This window comes from Rutidosis leptorrhynchoides, chromosome 6 (assembly GCF_046630445.1).
Source record: "Rutidosis leptorrhynchoides isolate AG116_Rl617_1_P2 chromosome 6, CSIRO_AGI_Rlap_v1, whole genome shotgun sequence".
Lineage (NCBI taxonomy): Eukaryota > Viridiplantae > Streptophyta > Magnoliopsida > Asterales > Asteraceae > Rutidosis > Rutidosis leptorrhynchoides.
The window spans coordinates 401515475-401542499 of NC_092338.1; the positions used below are offsets into that span (position 1 = coordinate 401515475).

The window sequence follows — 27025 nt, forward strand, 5'->3', positions numbered from 1 at the left end:
TGGATTGTATCTTGTACATTTGAGCTTTTGGTCATTTGCGTCTTCAAATCTTTGTTTGCGTCTTCAGTCTTCGCACTTATTTATTTAAACGATTATTACATAAAAATAAAACAATAGTAACTAAAAGCTTTACATATTGGAAGGATATTGATACTAAATATATGTTCATTTAGAGCACTATCAACACTCTGAATCCCAAGTGGCATAGTTTAGTTTGGTTACTAATACCATTTTTAATGGTGACAGTAGTAAAACATTGGATTGTTTCAAACGCTTGTACGCCGCGCAAGATGAAAACTTGCAAAGTCATGACTATAAAATACAAGTTTGGTTACTTGTCAATAACACGGACATTGGATTGGCAGGAAGACTATTGAGATAAGCATTAGGTTGCTTATATAAACGGATTCGACATTGGATTGTCAATACGTACAAACACTTATAAAATTCTTATAAACATCAAGAGTATAATATATATAAGCATTGGTTTGCTTTTTTAACGCTCAGTATCAATTTGCTAAAGAATAAAAAGATTACACGTGTATAGAGGGGTCGCTCGCGTCATACGCAAATAACATTTATTCAAAGGTTATAATGCACATACAAATGCAAGCATTTAAAAACCGCTTATAAATTTGCAATAAGTATGAAAGCATGTAGCAGAAATCTAATAATAAGTTCATAAAAAACGGTTACATACGCTTAACACAGAACGCAAGAGTACTTAAATCAAATGCCTCTAGCAAAAGAAAATATCATATACTACGACGGCGTATAAGAAAAGGCAGCTACCTAAGAAGATAAAATTGTACTCTTGCACGCATCGGGTTGAGAAAATTACTTCCTACAAACATAAATAGGGGTGGCTTAAATGGAACGTGCCCTACACTAAGGAGAATATACAATCCTCGCCCGCAGCGATCAGATGCATACCCTGCTTTTTCAAACAAAAAAGGAAATAAATAAATCTAGATATAGGGATGTGAAACCCTTGAACTGCCGGGCCCATCCCTCGCTGACTAAAAACAGCAGCTTGGAAGCGGACAATCATCATCCCTCCAGTCCAAGCCGCATGCAAGCCTATGCTAGCATGTCATCAACCACTTCACAGGACGAAAAGTCCATGTTCTCAGCTAATTCCTCCAAACGAGGAATTCTCAAATTCGCTAACACCGTACATGCTTCATTGCATTTCCCAGCGGCATCCTCAACTAACTCATTCGAAATAGGGACCGAAATGATGTCCGGCACAGCAAGGTTTGATTTAACAACATCCCAGAAAAGGGATCTCTCATAGGCACGCAAAGCAAGTATGTAACACCCTGATTTTTTTTTCTTAAACACAGCGGAAGTAAATACTTAATTACCAAAATAGCCTTAATTAACGTTTACATAACTTTGTTTACAAACCAACTTTATACAACAACGGTGTTACGTGAAAACATCATTAGAATAGAAAACATCAGAGTAATCTTGTAGTCAAACATGTCTTCTAACCCGTCCGCAACACCCGTCCTAAGCAGCAGTACCTAAACCTACAAGGGGTGAAAATGTGGGAGATTTAGCACAACTGCTAAGTGATTGGATACTATCTAATAGACTAAGCATAAGCAACTAAACATGCAAAGGTCACAGATATGCTAACGTCCTGAACTAGCATATAACAACAACTGACAATATGAGAATCGGAGCGTGTACGAGCACACGACTTAGTTGATCAAGCTACATTCTACCGATAGTCCGCTTTACTGACTTCACTGTATAACCGTCCAGACGCAACACATGCGTCCTTCTATGCTATACTGAACAATCAGTAACACCATGACCCAACCAGGCTACCACAGTCGACCTCACATCAACCCTACCTTGCCGCCTCGATGGGTTCTCAACCTTGCCGCCTCGGTGGGTTCCCAACCTTGCCGCCTCGGTTGGTGTCTAACTAACAGTGCGCACATAAGAACACAAATAGTCAGTCATGCAATCGTCCTAACTAGCATGGCAATAACTAACTACACATGGTATTCATATTGAATATAAATATAAGAGTAAAGAGTCTGAACAAGTAGCGTGTCAGCTGCTTAATACTCTATCCGGAGATAGACCCACTCACCGAATACCAACAATAAGCTCAGATAATCTATCACTGAGCGGCTTCCTTATCCTTATCACCTGAACATAGGGCAAATCAAGTTAGTTTCTGTCTGTTAACACAAAACAGCACAGTACAGAAAATCAGTCACAAAAGCGCCGCTAAAAGTCCACCTAACACTTATGCATTTTCAGAATTTATATCCTGATAATCATAAGTCACGTGGACAGCATAACGGCTAAGAAACAGCTAAATTAAACAGCAACAACTGATCTGATCTGCATCCGTACGGTTTCACATGCATCCGTACAGTTGCAAGTCCATCCGTACGGTTGCATCATACATCCGTACGGTTGCACATATACTGCCCGGTTGCACCAATACCACTGCATCCGTACGATTGCACATGCACCCGTACGGTTACACCATGTACCCGTTCGGTTGCAAGCTGCAACCGTACGGTTCTGTTCATCGAGCATCAGCAGCAGAAAACTGACGGGTTTCGCACCAAAGTCACCTAAATTCAATCTTGAACCTGTTTTTGACCTCAAAACCACTTATAATTTGAATACAAAACATTTATAAGTATAAACCCACAAGTTTTGAGCCAAAACAACATCAAATTAAGCATTAAGACACCAAAATCACTTTTATCAAAAACCTAACTTTAAAAGCCATTTTGACACAGATTCAAACACGAATTGGAACGATTAATACCTTGTTAGAACCCAAGAAATCACTAGACACCGATCTCCAACTAAATTAAAGATCAACAACAAGTTTTGGTGAATCTAGGGGTTTGAAAGTAGAAGAGAAGTAGGTACGGTGTGTGTAGAAGATTCAAGAAAAAATGTGAGAAAAGGCTGGTTCCTTGCTTATATATTTAGGCTAAATACAATACCCCATCACACACGGGTATTTACCAGTTATCTAATATCTTTCATACTTAATTTGACTGCCATAATGGAGTCCAAATTAAATAAACGAACATGTTCTGTGATCCTTGTCACAAACTGGTCTTAACTAAATAATAAAATAATAATAAACATTATTTTAATATAAAAGCATAATTAACCACACAATTGTGCCTAAGGGCAATAAAGTCATCTTACATCTAGGCCCGATCTGAGGATGTTACAAAGTATGACCTGACCAAAAGGAATGCGAATACTCAGAGAGGCCATGATATGCTTCGCAATTTCAGGGAGACCAGATCTTAAAATTGAGTATTCAGATTGAAGGCTTGAGCATTCAGCCTTAAGATTATCAAGCTCACTAACAACTGCTTTGTGCTTCGTGTCCCGTTCGTCAAGTTGCTTTTTAAGCTAGCAATTATCAGATGTCGTAGTACCAAGTTGCAAAGACAGGTCATTCACTTGAGTCTCAAGATTGGCTCGATTAGTTTCCGAACCCCTAATTTCATTCATCAAACGCTGACATTCACCCTCAAGATGAGAATTCCTCTCCCCCGCCTTCAAACGAGCTGCAACAGCCTGGTGAAGTTGTTCAGATATCTGTTTCTTTTAAGCATCAAGTTTGGCAAACTCCCTTTGTTCATGCGACAGATGTTTGTGACCAAGAATTATGGAATTGGATTTCTATTTTAAGCGGCAAATATCTTTAGCAAGATTGAACATCGTGGCATGCATGTCAATAAACAGATCTTGCTCAGGGGACAAATGCTCAAACTTCGCAGTAAGGTTGGAAGGAGCACATGCACCAAGATGCAAAAACTGCTGAGTAAAAGTAGGCACAGATATCTTAAAAAAAACTCATCAAAATAGTCCAGAGTCATGTCAGGAGACAAAGAAAAGCTAGTAGGGATGTTAAGTCGAGCACGCTTATTGCGACTGGTATCCAGTGAAGGGGCATCAGTATACAAATCGGCGCGCCTTTGAAATGGTGGAAGCTTACGGGAAAGATTAGGATCAACGATCGATTGACGGCAAACAGGAGAATTTGGGGCAGTATCCTCCCATGTCTGAGATACCTGGTTCTCTGGAGCAAGGGCACGATTGTCAGACTCAACCTCCTGGTCAATTTCAATTGGCTTGCTAACATCTGCAAAAATCGAAAGTAGCATTTAACTTTGCATGCAGAGTAAATGTTATTGAATGTATAAAGAAAGCATAACGAGTGCTTACCTATAATTGGCCTCTTTCCGGCTGCTTTTAATGTTTCCATAACAGGAGACCGCTGAATTTCAACAAAAGAAGAGACATCAGTTTCTCTTTCTTGACGCAGGCTAGTTGTTCTACGCTTTGAAGTTGCAGGAGCAGCTGGATTAGTTGGAACCTTAATAATCTCTGGTTGAACATCGGGGTCGGTATCATGCAGATCTTTTTGTCCAAAAACAACGCTGTCAGACGCCTTCAACATCATAAACTCATTCAAATCCATTTCTGCAATACAAGACGAAATTCAAGTATAAGAAAAAAGGAGTTAAATACACGCCCAAGGTAATGCAAATAAAAAGGGATATACCTTTCTTGTTTCTAATAATAACGGAACGCTTATCAAAATGCGTCCAGTGGGTTGAAATGCAGCCAAGAACTAGTGGGACATTAGGATAAACGCGAGATGGAAGCAGTAGATTAAGGCAAGACTTGTAAAATTTATCTTCCTCGGGAAGAATAGGTAGAGGTTTGTTTTTCTCTCCTTTTTTGCCAGAATACCATATAAGAATGCTGTTGTACTCTTCAGAAATACAAGTAGCTTTAACAAAGAAAAAAGATTTTTTCCACATTCCCTTCACACCCTGTTTTGGGGTAACACAAAACTTGCAGACATTATCGAAAGAATACCAACTCTCATCACTCATCGAAGCACGAAACAGGTTGGTAAAAATGGATAAAGAAGGTTTGCGACCGTTCGCACGACACCACATTTCAAAGATAGAAATACGATTGGCGCCATAAGGGTGCAATAGGCTAATACCGATTGAATAATGATGAAAAACCTCCATGAAAAAAGGGGTAGGAGGAATACGGGTATTACCGAGCTCCATAACCTTGTCATAAATAGCAATCATAAGCTCCGGTGGCTCGTTAGCCCATTGGCCGCTTAAAGGGGTGATCGGAGAATATTTTTCGATGGGGGGATATTGATCGACGATTCTGCGAATCTCTGTTTTCGTAATAGAAGATTCTATATCTTTCACGTTCTTATCAGAAGACATGGTAGATCGATGCAAGATTTAAAACGTAAATAAAAAGAATGAAAGAAAGAAAACACGGACCTTCGAATAAATAAATACGAACGGAAAAGCAAATGGCTGCCGGAAAAAGAGAAAAATTTGAAATGAGGGAGGAGCGTGTAAAACCCAAAAAGGGTAACTTAACTATTTATAGGCAAGGAAAGTTGAAAATGACACAGTCAATTTCTGAGCGTACACGTGTATCAATCTAAAGATAATTGACAGTTGGCGTACGATAGCAACTCTAGGCAGTTGCATATGTTTTCATCATTATCTTTAAGATAAATAATGACAGTTGTCACCTCGGGTATAGGAATTACAGTCAAAAGGACAATTTTTCAGCTATACGAATATATTGCATTAAATGCAAAAGGCGGTTGGTTACACATACACGCATATAATGTCCTATGTGTATTATAAATACGGTAAAATAAGCAATTTTATGATATGGTGTAATCAGTGGGCATTATTTTGTGGTACTATTTTATTTCAAATTAGTTTGACGCTATACACTCATTGGCATTGTATATAACATCGAACTGGGGGGACTTAATGATACGCATATCCGCATGACTATGCGGATTACGCATCCAAAGCCCTGAACCGCACACTAATTGCCATGTAAGGCATATGGCACGGGTATAGTCGCACTCTATGTGCCTATACCATCTGATGTGAGTTTCGTATACTTGCATAAGGGTCCAGTATATTCTAGAAGAATGTAAGGTATAATTAATTCGGATTCTTTTCCTTAAATAACGAAACTTAGTTAGGATGAGATCGCATTTAATTAGGGAAGAGATTCTATCGAAACCCTAATTCGTGAGCCTAAAAATACATAGCTCATAAACCCTAAAAAGATATTCGGTTACTCATACGTAACAAAAGCATACACATCATCATCGTACGAACAAGCTTCATACGATCTAACACGTAAAGACTTTCAGGTATGTCTCGAGCTATAAAACCTTCATGTCTTTGGGTCACTCAAACCCGTATGTTGGGTTGTTGGTGGACTCTCAAATCGGCCACCATGTCGGAATCGAAACGATACCGATGTGGGTTATCCACGACTAAGTGTCGGAGGTTCGAATATTGTTAGTCATTAAACCTTATCATGCACTCAAGCATAGGTTCACCTTGACCTCGTAAAAATATGCTTGATCAGAATGGTTAAGGCCTAATATTGGACTAAGAAACTTTGTTTCTTTACATAATTTAATTGATGATCTTGGTGTACAAGAACTGCGAATAGAGACTGATTCTTAGGAGAGGCTAATTGGTAACGAAGGGGTGTTAAATGTATGCGAGACACGAAACTAGTTGGATTATGGGTTGCTACCTTACGGTGCGACATAAACCAAATGGGTGAAACAAGTTCCAAGGAAGGTTAATATTTTTATTTGGAGGTTAGCTTGGGATCGTTTACCGACGAGGCTCAATTTTTCAGGGAGAGGAACGGAGATTGAAGATATATATCGGTTGCCCTATTTGCGATCATCGTATGGAATCGGTTGATCATTTATTCTTTGGTTGTTTGACCACGTTAGATTTATGGCGAAAAATTCGCATTTGGATCAACTTGCACATTACGTGCTTCGATTTGTGATCATCGTGGATCTCATGGTTCGAGCGATCTTATAGCTGACTCGAAACTTCGTCTATATTCGATTATTGCTTCATTGGTTTTGCACTTATGAAAATATCATAATAGCGTTTTATTTTGTTCGTCGAGTTTGCAAAAATATATTCTTTTTGATTCGATTTGTAATTTTTCTTTTAATTGGTTGATCAGTAGAAGTAAATGTAAACCCCGTTGGGTCTCATGGCTTGTAGAGTGATTGTAACGTTTATTCCTTTTACCCTAATGCCTTACTAGGGATGAGTGATGTTTTTATATATCAATTTTTCCGTAAAAAAAATCATTCATACAACATGATACGTACGTATATATTGAAGTTGAAGTTTTAAAGCGACTACACATTAGATAAAGCATGCGACATATCATGGTGCAAGTCTTGTCCTATCATTAGCACATTTTCGTATTCTTAATAAATTCTAACATATATGTATGATCGAACATAAATTCAACTCATTCAATTATCCTAATTCAATAAAGGTCGAGTGCAAAAGGGTTTGAAGTTTTCTTTGAAGTTTAAGGGATTTTATGATCGTTTTCCATTCAAAGATATTACTTTGAATGGTCAATCACCATTTCCCGGCCTTGATCTTTAATGTTACCTTGATTTGTAATGAAGATTCCTCGTATATTTCCTTCCAATGTAGTTCTATAACCATACACTATTTTTTAGAGTGTGAAACAACAACCACAAATGAGAGGCTAAAACCCCTATTTATAGTTTTCCTACTCTTTGTGGTCCGCGCATTATAATTCTCAATTATTGCGCAGAATGCGTTAATACACTTGTGCACAGCTTTTAATTATTGCGCAATCACTACATGTTAGCGCATTTCATATGTTCAACTACGCATATCATCAATGTACAATTCGGGCTATTATACTATGTCATAAACAGGGTATGATTTGAATGTCCGGATTGATTCTTGAATCGTGTATTCACTTTCTCTATAAAGTATTTTGACTCAATGATCGTCTTGATTTCACGAAATCTTTACAGGGATAAGACAAGAACATAATTAGTGTTTTTGGCAATGAAATCGCTAATCAAATTGTCAGAGAGATGTGTGTATTTTTTATTGTTGTGTATGAATGCAGACTACCCAAAAACGAAATAAGAAAACTGTTAGATTGGCAATTCTAATTTGAAAGGGTGTAACCTTTCATTGGGAAGGAAAATCGGTTATACCAAAAGGTATAACACTTGGCTGTAAATCCGTTGCAACGCACTTTTCCAACATAACGTATAGTGTATTTTCGGTTGATGTTCGGGGCGCTGCCTCGAGCCCAGCCAGGGGCGCTGCCCCTTAGACCCCGCAAGAGGGCGCAGCCCCCTTGACCCCCGTCATTCCGCGACAGTTAGTAGCAAACTCTTACGGGCGTGTACTCCACACTCTCCAAACCCTTTGTTAAGTATAAATAACTAACTCCTGCATTTAAGTAAATCCAATTAACTAAAATGAATGTTAAATGACACTAAAATCACCAACATACTACTCTACAAACCGTGCAGGGATTGGATAGCTCATCATCTTCGTTCGATACTTCATCATCTACATCCTATCTTTTGTGTTTCAAAAAGGACCATTTTAGTTAGCGGTAAAAATTTGTTGTCCATTTATGTATATACTTTACTGTTGTATTTCGGTGTAGGATCATATACTAAACGTGTTGTATATATTTATAGTATAGTAATGATATGCTTGCTTGTTAAATATATATATATATATATATATATATATATATATATATATATATATATATATATATATATATATATATATATATATAATCTTTAAAGTTAACATGAATATGAATTTGAAGACTTTATTATATATACATTCTAAATTTCTAATTGTTAATGGTAACTTAAAAGACAACGTAGACATTGGATAGTCTGTGGACGTATCTTTAGAAAATCGGTATCACAAATATTTGACACATGGAGATTGTGACCAATGATTTGCTAACGGCTTTCATATCAGTACTAGATTTTATAACTTCGTTATGATTCTGCATATGAATTTATTTATATAACATGTGCATTAAATGCCAAATTACCAATCTCTATATTAGAGAAAGCATGAATTGTAGTTTTGTGTTTAAAAATGGAATATTTCATGTAGCTTTGGAGAGGGAAAACTTTCAAAAAGTGACATTTACTTATAATAACAAGTGGGAGGATCAGTACGTTGCCGCTGTCGTTTGCTTGTTTTTGTATAAAGTTGTTAAAAAAATATGGAGGATTAAATACGTTAAAAAGATAAGTGATGGTTTAAAGTGAAAATTAGGAGAGGACTAACGCTGCATTTTCGAGATTGTTTTTGAATGGAAAGGAAAGAAAACAGACGGATTTAAAAAAATAGTGAACCTCGAGTTTTTATTTTAAGCGGAAATGAAATGAGAGTAGATGACTAGGAATGATAGTACATTATTTTTTGTTAAAAACACTCTCCGTCCATATTTGAACGGATTGGGAAGGATAGTAAATCGCTCTCATCATCTTTCTTCTCCAATCTTTTCAGCTTAAAAAAAACTCGTGAATACATCACAAAAGAAAGTGGGGGGGGGGGGGGGGGTGGGGGGGGGGGGGGTAAATCGTAAATAATGAAGGGGTGTAAATGAAAAATGGGCAAGGACTAAAAACAGATAAAGAAAGTGGAAGGACTGGATTGTAAACTTTTAATATTATGATGTGATGTTTGTAATAGTAAACCCGAGTTTAAGCAGCCAATCCGAAGCTGACGTGTTCCACCCAAGCCTAGGTTGGAGTGCCAAGCCAATTTTACCTATTTATTATACAAGTCACCTTTACCTATTAATTATACTATATATAATGAATTTATCAATTTTAATAAATAAAAAAACTTATTTTGTCCTTAAAATTTTGACCTATTGAGTTCTCAAACGGAACTGGGTGTCTTTACTCCAAGGTTCACATTTGTCGTGCTTTAGTGGTGTGGGTTTAAGGTCGGCTTAATGTCTTCGACTCGAGGTGTTTGCTCTCAAGTCTCAGTTAGTGTGTAGGTGTTTGGTGGGTCAAGGTCTGAAGTTTTATTGGGCTTATAATGGGTTTTAAGGATGCTCTCCGATCTCTTAATATTTACACACGTATCGCCATCAAATACAAGTCGACGACTTACTCTATGTTGAATCTTGGTTGAAGTTGTGAAGATGCGAGTTCAAATACTTCAATTTGTTTTAATAGTTTGTTGGTGTTTGTTTAGTTTTTGCTTTCGTGTAATTGGAGACTAGTGCAGTAGTGCACTATGAAGTTTTGTGGGTGTATCAAGTGAATATCTTCATATGTAGGCTTAGGGTGCGTTTGATAAAACTGAAGGTTTAACACTGAATGGTTCAGAGTCCTGAATGGTACAGAAGCTCTGAATCAATATGATTCTGAATGAAAATCCACTGTTTGATAAGAGTTCTGAATCAACACTCTGAATGAGTTAAAATTACCATTTAAACCTTGAGTTTAATTTATCGCTTTGTGTTATTTTTTGTGACTTCATAAACAATTACGGAGTATATACAATTATAGACCAAACTCTCCAACTACGTAAAATATATGCCTAATCACCTCGTGAACTGAATTTCAAAAATTACATTTGCTCTCTCTAAATTTGTGTTCACACTACATCTCTACAATTCAAGTGCATCTTCAATTTTTTCATCGTCATCATCGAACTCTATTCCATCCGAGTGTAAAGGTAACTCTGATCCAAAACTTTTTTTTTTATCCTAAAATAAAGTGAGAAATCCTAAAAATTAAAACAGAGGCTAAAACCCCACACACATTCAGCATAATCAATAATCAATGGAACTTAAAGCTTAAATCGGTATATTGTAAGAAATCATTAGAATCATATGAATAATTATGATAAATAGATATACATGACAGAAGAAAAAAAATAAATAGATATTAGGGCTTCAAGGTAGAAGATTATTGAGGGTGAAGAAAAATTACCTGCAGAAATAAAATCAATATGTGGAAGAATTTGAGAAGCATAGATGTGAAGAGAAAGAGATGCAAAAACATAAGAGAAATAAAAGGGTATGTAGGGAAGAAGTGAGGAACTGAACCATTTAGAGATAATTTATTATATGAACCGTTCAGAGTTTATTCAAAGTCAACATTTCATTCAGAGGTACGTATCAAACGCTCTGAACACTGACCGATTCAGTGGTGAGATCTGAATGGTCCCATTCAGATGCAAACAAACACACCCACTATAAACTACTGTAGCATTTCTAATATAATTTTTAAGCTACCATTTCAATTGAATCAGTCATGAACTCCCAGGTGTATATTATTGTTTTAATTTCTCAAATAGTTGTAAACACAAGCTCACCCAAAAATTATGAACTCGGCTAACAGTATATATATATATGTAAAGAAAAGAATGAATATGCGACTAACTAGTTCATATGAATAAGTCCCATGGAAAAATTTACAGTATAATTTAATTAACTGATGATGAAAAACTAGTCAAATTTTACACTTATGATAAATCAAACCAAAAAATGACAAACATGGGTGTACATTGTCGTTTAATACAAAACCCTCAATCAGAGTAATATGAAGGTCTACGGTGACGATGGTGACGATGAGGATCATATCTTCTTTGCTGATCAGATTCTGAACTCTCATGTCTTTGGCGGGGCCTATGCCTACTGCCTCTACTCCTATTACGCCTATCAGCTTCAGAATCATCAGATGAACTTGATTGAACTTGATTCACTCTATTTGTTTCTTTTTCTTCTTATGATGATGATGATGACTTTTATGTTGACTTTTACTCTTCTTTATCCTCTTTTCTTCATCATCTGACGAGCTTGATTCGAACTGTATTCGTTTCTTTTTCTTCTTCTTGTGTTGACTTTTACTCTTCATATCAGTAGACAAATCGTCTTGATGATCACCTATAGTTGATAAAGATCGATTTTTGTGTTTTCTGTTACTAGCTGACTTCTTTTGCTTACTTGTAGAGAAGGCTAGTAGATTAGGTATGCGCTCCTCACCAAGAAACCCTACACATTGTAAAAATGCTTAATGTTATGATCCATATAAAGCTTCAAACTTTATTGTTTTTATAGTTACGAGACAGTATATATCGAGTAAAAACAAAGTTTTTCATCAAGGATCCTTGGTAGGGGTGGCAATTTAGATCCCAAAGGGTCAATTTGGGTTATATTTATCTCTAGCAGGTTCAACAGAAATGTTTAACATAGCATAACTTTTGCAATAATGTTAATTGTTAAACACTTGGAACCAAAATTGTGGGCTCTAGTTATTGAGTCAACAGCAAGCATCGATTTATTGACGACTTGACTGACTCTTAGAGCCTAAATTAAATTTCAGGCAGGATTTAAAACCCATGAAAATTTGATTTTACCAGTTTCATGGCGTCTCAAATTTATTTTTTATTTTATTTTATTTTTTAAAAAACTTTTTCCTACTTATTGGCCGGAGGTCCACTCGGAAGCAATCTCTCTATCCGTCGAATAGAGAGAGGGATGATTTTCTCTACTTTTGAGAGTGTTTTCACTCTAGGTGGAGAAATGACTTGACTTTATTCTCGGATAGGGGAAGGATTGTCTACATCTCACCTCCCCCTACACGACTTATGTGGTATTGGGTTTTCTTGTTGATGTTGTTGTACTTGGAACCAAAATTGTTTCACGTCAACCCAATTCGACCAGAACAAAATATTACTCGTATCTGTTTTAATCCACCATCCAACCCGCCCATTTGCCACCTTCAGAACATAAATAAGATTCAGCCACGTATCCAATTGCACTCAACAAATTGCAATATCAAGTATATTGTAATCACCTCAGATGACTCTGTCTGAGCTATAATAGCGGTTAAGGGATCTTCTCTTTTCAACCGACTCTCTTCATTAGGCATTATAGCATCCTTCAACAGACATTCACGATCACCACTTTGGTGCCCAAATGCACAGCATCTCACACATTTTACGTTTCGTATTTCAATTCCAAAAGGCCTTGCCCTACCAGCAATACCAGTATCTAGCCTGAAACAATGTGAATGTGTACCATTTTAACTACACACAGTGATACTATAGCCATGAAAGAGTAAATACTTCAAATAGTAAATTAGAAAGGCCGTCATATGAAAGACTAGAACTTTCGAATTGAGTGGATGGAACAATGCAATGGGCATCTTTAGTTCTTGTTTTATTGAAAGGAATATGATAGTATTCATATGCATTACATGTTCTTTTCCTGTGTAAATTAAGCAAGCAATTTTTAGCCTCTATTAAGCCTGGTATGACTTCTATTAGAAGATCAATGCTAAGTTGTGTAGTTTAACACGAGTGAGAACCAAACGTCAATAGAAGAACACATTTCATCATTATGCTATGATATAAATGACACAAACACATACATAATATCCTACTCGAAACAAGCTTGTAACGAACACTGCCTCTATGGTAAACTACAACAGGTTAAAAAGAGCATGCCAAAACTGGAACAAAACATAGTAGATGTTTAAAAAGAAAAATGTGTACTTTGGGGCATTTTTAAGGGCTTCGAATTGTTCTTCTGTTGGTAGGACATGGCCAAAAGTATCTTTAGGCCTTGGCTTCTTCTTTTGCTCATTTGGAAGTACAGGATCTTGCAACCTACAATCAAAGCAAAAAAAAAAAAAAAATATATATATATATATATATATATATATATATATATATATATATATATATATATATATATATATATATATATATATATATATATATATTGCAAGTGTTATAAAGCTAACAGCTTTCAAATTTTCCATCTTCAAATTTACAAAATCAGGTCATAATGCAGTCAAACAAAGATACATAACACCAAATTTCAAATCAATTTCACACATGCACCAAAACAAAAATGCAACATAACCAAAAGCTTCACGTTCTTTACAAAATCCTAAACTCATTCTAGCAGAATATAAGAGTGTCCATATCTCGTATTCCATCCGTTTCAACAAAAAGAAACTTTGACTATTTCGTTGAGTACCCAATTTACAGATGCAAGTGATATAGATTTTACTTTTTCAAATATTTATGGCAAACATACCAGAAAATTGATTTCTAATGCTTTTAACAATACAATTCTATTGTAAAGATGACATTATATCTGATACCTGCTTGCTTACGTTCTCTATATGCGTGTATTTGTTAATCAGTTCAATAATAGGTGTCTTTTTAAGCTTTCCACATACCTATGCAACTACTAGTAACACGTAAACTCAATATTTGCCAATTTATACAATCATGAAGCGAAATCAAACAATATACTAAACTACCAATCCACACAAGTTCCCAATTACTCGAAAACAATACAAACAAACAAACAAACAAAAAAAAAAAAAAAAAAAAAAAAAAAAAAACAAATCAAAACCTCACCTTTTCCTTCTCTTTTTTCAAAACAAGTGCTGCTTGCATAAAAAAAAAAAAAACTCCTGTTCTTGAGCATACTGCATACAAGTAACAAAACCATCAGAAATTCAAAACTTTACACCTTTAAGGACTAAACAAAATTAATTCAGGAAGCTACAATATTTAACTGTTAAACACAATAAGCATTACATTATACATAGCCTAGGGCCAGGGGTGTGCATTGTACGTAAAAACCGAAAAAACCCGAGGACCAGACAGAATCGGAGGAGTTTCGGTGTAGTCCATGGTCCTTGATTTTCATGTTTTTCGGTCTTTGGTACGGGACAGACAGACCGAACCCCCAAAAAAAAAAAAAAGTGAAAACAGATCGGACCGAATCGAACAGATATGATATGGTCCGGTCCACAGTCCAACTTTTTGCTATAAAATGGGAACGGGACGGAACGGAACCAATTAGTTTGGTCCAGTCACCACCATGCACAGCCCTAATTACATAGCACAAAATAACCAAACCCTAACTCTAAAAAATTAAAAGGCAACATAAATTAAGACTAAACAAAACAAAATCAACTCAAACCCTAACCTCACGAGCAACTTCTTCAGCACGGCGTTGTTGTTGAGCATGAGTTTGTTCAGCGATCCATTTACGGCGTTGATTAAGGTAAGATAACGGATGCCATGGTTTTTGATTTAAAAAATTGTGAGACCAAGCTGTTCCAGCTTTAGTTCTGTAATCAACTTCACCATCTGCATTTTTGTCTGAAAAATCTTTTGCTTAATCTCCGCCCTCTGTCGTCATCATCTATCGTAATTGAATTTTGGATTAAATTTTGTTATCTCGAAGTGACTGTATGAACGTATTTGCAGGGGGTAAAGTGAAAATTGTTTGATGACTAGAGCGACTGTCATACCCCGTCCTAATCCATCTGGACGAAGTCACCAACATCTGGTCTCATTGCGATGATCGACTCCAAGTAATGTCTCTAAAATGAGCAAATGCACAGCGGAAAATTTCTTTCATACCTGAGAATAAACATGCTTTAAAGTGTCAACCAAAAGGTTGGTGAGTTCATAAGTTTATCGTAAACAATAAAATTCATCATTTTGATAGACCACAAGATTTAAATGATGCATGGTACAAATGGGCCCGAATCCTACACCCACATGTAATGTACATGCGATATCTTTTAAATACAGTACACCTTTCTCGTGTACGAAATCCATTTTTCATAAATCTTAGTAACCGTACACATATCTCGTGCACAAAAACTAATACACATAACCTGTGTATAAAAATCATTCTCTCGATACATAACATTCACATCAATTGGTGGCAATTATCATGTCCACATAATTCAACGGTGGCAATTATCATGTCCACATAATTCAACGGAGGCAATTATCACGTCCACATAATTCAACGGTGGCAATTATCACGTCCACATAATTCAATGGTGGTAATTATCACGTCCACATAATTCATTCGAGGAATGTTTTGCTTGTGTCTATCTCGTCAAACATTTATAAAAGCATTTCATGTATTCGCAGTTCAAAATGTATTTCAAAAGCATTTAAAAAAGCAGTTGTAAAAGTAGCGCATGTATTCTCAGTCCCAAAAATGTAAAGAGTAAAAGGGAATCAAATGAACTCACCTAATGTATTTTGTAGTAAAAATACATATGACGACATTTAACAAGTGTAGGGTTGGCCTCGGATTCACGAACCTATATCATTTGTATATTTATCAATACTAATAATCGTAATCGAATAAATTTATATATATGTATACATAACTTACTAGTTATATCATATTTATATTAATAATATGTTTAGGTTTCATATATTCATTTTATATATGTAAAAAAAATACTTTGTTATGTTGTATGTGTTAAATATATTTATGTATATATATTTCGTTTGTTTATCAAAACAGTAGTTCTAATTATATTAAGTTAATATTAGTAAATGTAAAAATAATGATAATAACCTTAATAATATACTTATGATAATAATACTAATATTTATGTAAGTACTAATAAATCGTATCATTTTTATAATAATATTACTAATGTTAATCATAATCATAATATTTATAATAATACTAAAATCGTACGATTAATAATATTAATTAATATTACTTATAATAATACAATTGATAATATTAATAATATTATTACTTAATAATAATACTAGTGATAATGATAATAATAGTAGTCATAATTGTAACTTTTAATTGTATTAGTAATAATAAATGATAGTTTTTATTAGTAATGATGATAATGATAATAATAATAACTAATATTAACAATAATGATAATACTTATAGTAATAATAATGTTAATACTAATAATTTCTAAATAAAACTGCTAATAACAATAATAATAACAATAATACTTGTATTAATAACAATAATTAATAATACATAACAATAACAATAACAATAACAATAACAATCATAATAATAATAATAATAATAATAATAATAATAATAATAATAATAATAATAATAATAATAATAATAATAATAATAATAATAATAATAATAATAATAATAATAATAATAATAATAATAATAATAATAATAATAATAATAATAATAATAATAATAGTAGTAAAAATGGTTACTACCTTAAAAGCTCAAAAAAAAAATATATCAAACCGCCCAAGCCGGGACTCGAACCCGCGACCTCCCGCTAACACCTTGAACCATGGGGCTGTGGCCGGTTTTTCTGTTTTATAAACACATTTTAATTACTATAACCCGTAATTATATTCTGTTTAATTCCTTCTTCATCTTCAAGAAATCACACGATCGTGATTTAAACGACAACCATAATAGTTATATTATATCATGAAATTTAGACAGAAACGTTCCTCAGAGAAAGATTAATTTATTTAAAACAGGAGAATCAGACTCGAGCTGTAACAAAATAAAAAAAATAAAAAAAATATATCACGATGAACAAGTCATCAGGTGATCTTGAATTTAAAAGGGTTTTAGCTTTTGATTTCTACATGACTTTAGTTCTAAATGACTCCTAAAAACTTTCTCCACCATCAATTTAATCTGAAACACCGATACCGAATCGAATTTCATGAAGAACAAATTATTTGACTTTTGACTTATAAACATTGACTCTAAAATTCTCGTTTAATATAATGAATTGGAGTTTCAAACTTAGCAGAAAGATTAAGTAAGAGATTCTTAACAACTCCACAATACTAGATTTTAACAATGACTTCGATTTCAATTTTTGAAAGAAACCAAGTTGAAACAGAGGTATCGCAGAAAAAAAATAATTAAATAATTCTGTTTAAATTCCATTAAATAAAGATTGTAATTGATTTGTGTAATTGTTAGTGTTAGTGGAAAAATTCTACTGACTTCACAGCCTATTTTGATCGAATTATATAAAGGATATGGATGTCGACATTTTATCAACCAGAAACATAAAATGGGGAAAAACTATAACAGACAAAATTGATTGAGTAAATTCGTACATCCAATTGATCTTGATATCTGGTAGTATTAGATAGGATACAAAATTTTGGAAAGTTGATGTGGATATCAAACTAACTCGTACGAATGGTTTCCTTGATTTAAAATTTATAATAGAGTAAATATTAATAACTAATAATATATTAGTAATAATAATAATTATATTATTAATAATAATATAAATAATATAGTGATAATAATCATGTTATTAATGTTAATAATAATAAAATATATTATTTTCTAATAATAACAATAATAAGATTATTAATAATAATAATATCGAAATACAAATAATTATAATACTAATAATTATGTTAGTAGTAGTATTAATACTAATTGTTAATGATAATGTAATAATAATATCTACTAATAATATAATTAATAATTAAGTTATAACAAGTTACATATATCCTATTTGTAATATATATTATATAGTAATGCATATATATATTGAATATTTAATACTTATAAATTTTACAAATGCTTCAATATAATAGTTATTAATAGAGATCTTTTATGTCTATTTATATATCTATATAGATTTGTAATAATTTTATATATCTAGTTATATATCTTCATTTTACTAATAACTTACTTGTTTGTTTGTTATCTTATATTTTTAATTCTAACTGATTAAAGTATACTTCATTAATTCAAAATATTATAAATACATTTATATTTATATTTATATACATATATATAATTATTTGTTCATGAATCGTCGGGAATAGTCAAAGGTCAATTGAATATATGAAACAGTTCAAACATTTTGAGACTCATCATTACAGACTTTGCTTATTGTGACGACCCGTCCAAATCCATATGGACGAACACGTCATTCATCGATTTCATTGCGAGGTATTTGATCTCTATATGATACGTTTTGTAAACATTGCATTCTTTTGAAAAGGCACACCATAAATGAATGTTTAAATCAAAGGTTTTCGACATCTGATGATTTCTACATATAGACAATCACCGTAAATAATAGTTTACAATAGTAATTCCGTTGACAATGCAGTCAAAATAAGATACATGGTGATGATTTGGTGAATGCAACGTTTCCTTGATAAATATGCCATGTAAGACCTCATGCACATAGCTTGTCTAACATATAAGCAAACAGCGGAAGACTTTTAGGGAACCTGAGAATAAACATGCTAACAAGTGTCAACACAAAAATTGGTGAGTTCATAGTTTTAGTGTTTCGCATAATCTGTATATAAAGGTGGATCACAATATTTCAATTGTTTCATCCAGAAACGTTTATCAAAATATTCTACAAAATTGAGCACCCTGGTAACTAAACTTAACGTATATATAATTTATACCCTTTGTATAATCATCTTAATAATACACGCAAACCAACGTGTACGCTTCTCAAATAGCATACGTCCGTTAAAAGGCTAGTGTTCTAGCTCGGACGGGGATATCAAGCCCTATGGATCCATATATAACTACTCGCGCCCACCAGTTCTTATAACCGGCAGTTACTAGTTACCAAAGCTAAGGGATTTTCGGTTCAAACTCGGTGTAGAATTTAGTATGTACTTTTATCCATTGCATTTAAAATAAAGTGCATGTATTCTCAGCCCAAAAATATAGATTGCAAAAGCACTTAAAAAGGGAGCAAATGAAACTCACCTTAGCAGCATATAAAGTCGTTCACCAAAATGTGACCGAAACTCGGATTATCAAATAACCGTAGATCTCAACCTAGAGAACATATGTTGGTCAATAAATATTTATCAAGCTAGGTCAGGTCATAGTGTATCACAATCCTAATGCTCGAGATCGACATACAAAAGTTATCCAAAGTCGTTTCAAAAAGTCAATTTTGACAATAGTTCAACAAAACGAGACGTACCTTATATAAGGATTCATTTACTCGGTTGGTAATATTCAAAAATCCAATTTATCAATCTTACAAACAAGTTGCTTAAATATTAATTGCAGATTCAAAAGCAATTCCAATTAACATCAATTATAATTCAGTTGATCATATCTTTTAATCCGTCATCGAAACTATTTGATATCTAAATGAAAAGTTATTGATTTTTCGCCAGCTTTCCAAAAACATGTATATCATATACCTTTTACCAGTAATATATGTATTTAATTCGTGATCTATTATAAACTGTTTAATGACAAAATTTAGCATACAAGCATGCATAAATATATATACTCGAGCACTAGACATGGATACACAATTAATATACAAAAGATAAAATATGAATGCTCACGTATCAATATTGTGATTCAATATTGTAGAAAAGTAAGTAGACGCAACAGAGATGATAAACACTAGATTTGATTCATAAATATACCCCCGAACATTTCCCATAATTTCCTTAGTTCTATCCCGCTTGAAAACCCATTTTGAAAGTGACACGTTCAAGACCTCGTCGTAGTATTTTATGTATAATATTAATACTACTAATAATAATAATAATATTAATAATAATATTAATCTTAATAATAATAATAATAATAATAATAATAATAATAATAATAATAATAATATAAATAAAATAAATAAATACTTACGGAGTAATTGAATCAAAACATAAGCAAAATGATCGAGCTTTTATAGGTGTGGCCTGTCCCAAGACCCCATTCGATCGCATGGTTCTGAAGGCCATTGCATGGCCCATTTTTCCAGCTCACATAATTTTGGCAACTAGCTCGTCGACATATTTTTATAATATATATATATATATATATATATATATATATATATATATATATATATATATATATATATATATATATATATATATATATATATATATATATATATATATATATATAATTTAAATTAATTAATTATATATTTTATTTTATTCTCGTGCATAGTTGATTTGTAATTTTTGTTCCGATAAGTCGTACATCGTCACTCGACTTATGTCCCGGTTCCGGTTTTTCGAATGTCCCTTCGTACGCTGAGAAAATTCGCTCTTTACGTTTCGTGACACGTACCTTTGTCAAAATATAGTCTTAAATTATCAATAAACTATATCACTCAAAGTGTATCTTAAACTTTCGAGTGTTTTGGTCATTTACTTCTATAAATCATCGTCTCGTAGTATATACATATACATTTTCATTTTGAAATAGTGTTTTACTGTAGCAAAGTTTTTTACTGTAGCAAATAGCGATTTTCAAAAACACTGTAGCTTTTCGGGTACTGTAGCAATTCGAAAATACCGTAGCAAATTAGTGTTTTACTGGTTCATCTTAGACGTTTTAGTTAACTTATCTAAATATCAATCGAATCAATAATCGAATGTTACTATCGTTTACTAAATAACTTGAAATCATATATATATATATATATATATATATATATATATATATATATATATGTATATATATATATATGTGTATATATATATATGTGTATATATATATCTATGTGTGTATATATATATATGTGTATATATATATCTATGTGTGTATATATATATGTGTGTATATGTGTATATATGTATATGTATATATGTATATATGTATATATGTATATATATATATATATATATATATATATATATATATATATATATATGCATATTAAGTTATATATATATTGTTCGTGAATCTTCGAGAACAGTCAAAGAATAATTGATTACATGAATATAGTTCCAAAACTTTGAGACTCAACATTACAGACTTTGCTTATCGTGTCGAAAACATTAAATCATTTAAAGATAAAGTTTAAATTTGGTCAGAAATTTCCGGGTCATCACAGTACCTACCCGTTAAAGAAATTTTGTCCGGAAATTTAAGTGAGGTCGTCATGGCTAACAATAAAAATATTTTCATGACGAATATGAGTTGATAAATAGAATTTTATCGCCGTTGAATAATATGGATAAAACAATCCGATTTGTCGAAGCGTATGAGAGAAGTTATCGTAAAAGAGTGAAATGAAAGAATAGAGATTCGTCTTAACTTTTGACGTAGTTACGATTGATTTCCAGAATTTAAGGAATAGAAAATCTTCATAATCTAAATAAGATTTGATTCTTCGAAATTTAAGGAAATTAAGATTTCCTTTAAATGCGTAATCTGCCTCGATTGTTATGTCTGATATTTTGCTATAAATTAACCACTTCCGTTTCATTATTTTCACCACTCCTACATCTTCTTCCTTATTTCATACTTCCAAAAGATTGTGAAATGCTTAATCCAGTTCTGATTCTTGATATTTTCTTGGCTATCGTATCCTTCATTCTTCTTTTTCATCTGCCACCAGAGGAAGTTATTTTCTTCTACTATTACCTTGGGGTTATAGTATTTTTCATTCTCTCGTGTCTTTATATTGCTATACGCATTGATATACACAGTTTGTAATATATGTGTTGTTGTCAGGCTTTATATTTTCCCTTATATTTAGGAGCTCCATGCTTTCGTTTTTCCTTCCCGACTTCAAGTCAAGCGAATAATGGTCCAGAATTCGTAGGTATGAATTTTGAAATGAACATAATTAATATTCTAAGAAAGAAACGGTAATGGCACAATCTGACTTGTCAAATTACCAGAATACCTCGAAAAAGACCGAATCATTAAGAAAATATTTTCTTGATAGTTTAGTGGTTAAATAGAATGAAAGAGTTATGTAACATGGTTCATGATGAGGGTATGATCTGTGAACCCTTATCACATTCCATTAGAAACTCAGCATGACTTACTGTAATATAACCACGTTGATCAAGTGTCGTTATATTATACTAACTCATGCTTCAATTCCCAATACTTCTTCAAAAACATTCATAATTTGAACTCGAAGGTTTACAGAATATAAAAACTAAACAGTTTCCTTTATGATGTAATACGGATAACGCGAGGAGATAAATGATTTCAGATAAGAATAGTTATGAGTATATCTTCAGAAATATCGAGGATATTTATAATGAAAGATACGATGATATCTTAGAATTTTTAATATCGAAAGATGATAAAGAAGATTTGAGTCAGGAGTAAGGTATTCGTTAATGACTTTAGCAGATACTGAATTATTTGGATTCTTTGAAGGCAGGTTTAGTCTTTGTGATTTGTCCACAGCCTCCTTCATACTTTGCTCAATTCGTTTTCCAGTTCCAAACCTTCTCTTTTTCTGAGCTTTGCCAACACACTATTCTTTATCATCAAACTCTTTACTGTTAAGGTCGTTTACAGTTTTTGCTGCTTCATCAGCATTCAAAGTTATCATAACCGAATCGTCAGTTATCAATCCGAGGTGTTTTCAAAAGTTTGAAGGGTTTGCATGAAGATTGTAATTGTCAAAATACATATGATGTTCTAGAATTTTGATTGATACAAATATTTTTCTGGGTTTTATGAATAGAAGTGATGTTATGGCACAGTTTTGAAGTCAAAGTATAGCTTTAATAGATGTAAGAATCTACGAGTGATGTTTTCTTTTAAATCTTGGCTTGGATTCTGATTTTTCAAAATCAGAATATGTAATCAAATTTGAATGCGAATGATTGTTTTGATTTCTAGGAAAGAATCTATATCGTTGTGAAAGTAGTGAGTATAGTTGATGATTTGTTGAATCAGAATCGAAGAATGTAACATATTATTTGTGAATTTATATATCTTTTGGGTATTACTTACCCGTTAAAAGTTTCACAAATAATATTTTGTACAAGAGAATTTTATTACAATTTTTATGAAAATATTAGTATGTATATTTTCTTCAAATGTAATACAGATTTAATGAGTTAATATCATATTAAGCTCATTTGATTTTCGGCTGAATTAGAAATGAATAATCTCTAAAACATTAAAGATTTAATAATCTTCACGGAGTATTTCACTAATGTAATCAATACTCAATTTTATTGATATTTCCTCAGTGAATCATGTTGGTGCTCATGGAACTCTTGCTAACTTCGCAAGGTAAGAATGATGTTTTCTAGAAAGTTTTGAATACATCGAAGATGAAAGTATAAAATCAAACATATAATTGAATAATATACTTAGTTTATTATGAAATGGAATTTATTGAGTCGAAACGGAGATTATGGTTAACGAAGGATGTACATCATAGCATATCAGTAACATGAACTAACCGAGTAGTACCTACTAGTTAAGATTCACACGTAATAGCTTAGTACGAAAAGATTTATTTTGATTTCAAAATTCATATATATTAAATATACATATAATTTCTTCAGGGGAAATGAGTTAATACTTCGTAACTCGTTGATATAATATACGCGTTGTTGATTTGTGATGATGTTGGTGATTATGAAATTGGCGGAACTTGTAGTGCTACAGGTTTTGCCGGTGTTGGTGATACTGACGGCACTGTTGATGCTGATGGTAAAACAAGTCTAGCTTGTAAATCGTGCACTATTCCGATCAGGGTTTCTATTTCATCATTTTCTTTTTTGCTCACTCATCTGATTTACAATTAGAACTAGAATAAGTAATCTCTAAAACTTTTAGAAACTACATATTCTCTGCAGAATATTTCTTCGATGAAGTTATGAATCAATACTTCGTCGTTTTTTGTTGTTGGTATTCCTTGGTATCTATGGTGAGTATGATGTTAATGTTCGAGGTACAGATTATGATGTTGAGGTATGGGATGCGGATGTTGTTGTTGGTGGTGGTAATGATACTGTTGGTGTTGATGATGGTGGTACTGTTGATGCCGGTGATGCTGCTGGTGTTTGTGGTATTGAGGCTTGCGATGTGGATGTTGCTGGTGGTACTGGTTATGTTGCTGGTACTGCTGCTGGTGTTTATAATCTTTGCAACATATTCTCCAAAGCCACAACCCGAGCGCGAAGGTCGTTGACTTCTTCTATTATACTGGGATGATCGGTGGTTCGGACGATCGGATAAATAAGATTTAGAATATGGGATAGTATATAATCATGACGATATACTCGGGAAATGAGAGAGAAAATGATATTACGAATAGGTTCGCCGGTAAGTGCTTCAGATTCTTCGCCCAGAGGTGAATGTGGTGGATGGAAGGGATCACCTTCTTCTTGTCTCCAATGATTAAGTAGGCTACGAACCCATCCCCAATTCATCCAGAATAGGTGATGGCTGATTCGTTGATCCATTCCGGTTACACTTTCTTCAGAGTTCAGGTGTAACACCCCAGGTAAAACGTTTCCCGTAGCATGATATTGTCCGCTTTGCAGAGATAGGGACGTACCCTTGTCTCCCCCGTAGGTTGCTCACGGATTTTTCTTGGCGACCAAATACGACGAGCACTTTCCCAAGAGGTCACCCATCCTGGTAGTGCACTCGCCCGAGCACGCTTAACTGCAGAGTTCTCATGGGATCTGCTGCGTTTGTAGTCTCAAAACGCGTCATGCTAGGAAAGGTCTTCACACCCTTATAAGGCATGCTTCGTTCCCCTCTCCAACCGATGTGGGACGGATGTAACACGGGTGTTACAATCCTCCCCCCTAATGGGACACAGCGTCCTCGCTGTGCACGTTTGGTCCGGGGCCTGGCTCTGATACCATCTGTAACACCCCAGGTAAAACGTTCCCCGTAGCATGATATTGTCCGCTTTGCAGAGATATGGACGTACCCTTGTCTCCACCCTAATGGGACACAGCGTCCTCGCTGTGCACGTTTGGTCTGGGGCCTGGCTCTGATACCATCTGTAACACCCCAGGTAAAACGTTCCCCGTAGCATGATATTGTCCGCTTTGCAGAGATAGGGACGTACCCTTGTCTCCCCCGTAGGTTGCTCACGGATTTTTCTTGGCGACCAAAGACGACGAGCACTTTCCCAGGAGGTCACCCATCCTGGTAGTGCACTCGCCCGAGCATGCTTAACTGCAGAGTTCTCATGGGATCTGCTGCGCTTGTGGTCCCAAAACGCGTCATGCTAGGAAAGGTCTCCACACCCTTATAAGGCATGCTTCGTTCCCCTCTCCAACCGATGTGGGACGGATGTAACACGGGTGTTACATCAGGTGAATATCCATATCGGAATAGCTGTAGGAATTTAAGGAATTTGAACTAGATACGGGATCCATCTTGTATAATTAGATAGATGATTTTTGATATGAAATGGATTATAGAATTTAGATTGGTACTCTTCAATACATATTTTACATATGTATATATAATACCAAAATCCCGTAAATTACGGAGAAATTTTCGGAAGATGGTAGTCAAAGTTTACTGTAATAGATATGCCAAGATATGAATTTTGTCTATACACTATCTATGCAATCAATGCAATAAGACGCGTTTAGACTTAAGATGATAGACAGGTAATTTCTGACAAGAAATAATAAGCAAAACTTTTGACATGCAGACACAGTCGAAGTCCAGACTTACTAATGCATACTAACAACTATCAGTTAGACACACTTATTCAAGACCTGGTTCACTAGGACCAACGCTCGGATACCAACTGTGACGACCGGTCCAAATCCATATGGACGAACACGTCATTCATCGATTTCATTGCGAGGTATTTGATCTCTATATGATACGTTTTGTAAACATTGCATTCTTTTGAAAAGTCACACCATAAATGAATGTTTAAATCAAAGGTTTCCGACATCTGATGATTTCTACATATAGACAATCACCGTAAATAATAGTTTACAATAGTAATTCAGTTGACAATGCAGTCAAAATAAGATACATGGTGATGATTTGGTGAATGCAACGTTTCCTTGATAAATATGCCATAAGACTCCATGCACATAGCTTGTCTAACATATAAGCAAACAACGGAAGACTTCTAGGGAACCTGAGAATAAACATGCTAACAAGTGTCAACACAAAGATTGGTGAGTTCATAGTTTTAGTGTTTCGCATAATCTGTATATAAAGGTGGATCACAATATTTCAATTGTTTCATCCAGAAACGTTTATCAAAATATTCTACAAAATTGAGCACCCTGGTAACTAAACTTAACGTATATATAATTTATACTCTTTGTATAATCATCTTAATAATACACGCAAACCAACGTGTACGCTTCTCAAATAGCATACGTCCGTTAAAAGTCTAGTGCTCTAGCTCGGACGGGGATATCAAGCCCTATGGATCCATATATAACTACTCGCGCCCACCAGTTCTTATAACCGGCAGTTACTAGTTACCAAAGCTAAGGGATTTTTGGTTCAAACTCGGTGTAGAATTTAGTATGTACTTGTATCCATTGCGTTTAAAATAAAGTGCATGTATTCT

General features: G+C 33.9%; 1 pseudogene; it reads right to left on the bottom strand.

Annotated features, from left to right (window-relative positions):
- Window positions 1-11665: 11665 nt before the first annotated feature.
- On the bottom strand, window positions 11666-15245 carry LOC139855054 (uncharacterized zinc finger CCHC domain-containing protein At4g19190-like; annotated as a pseudogene).
- Between the last annotated feature and the right edge of the window lie 11780 nt (window positions 15246-27025).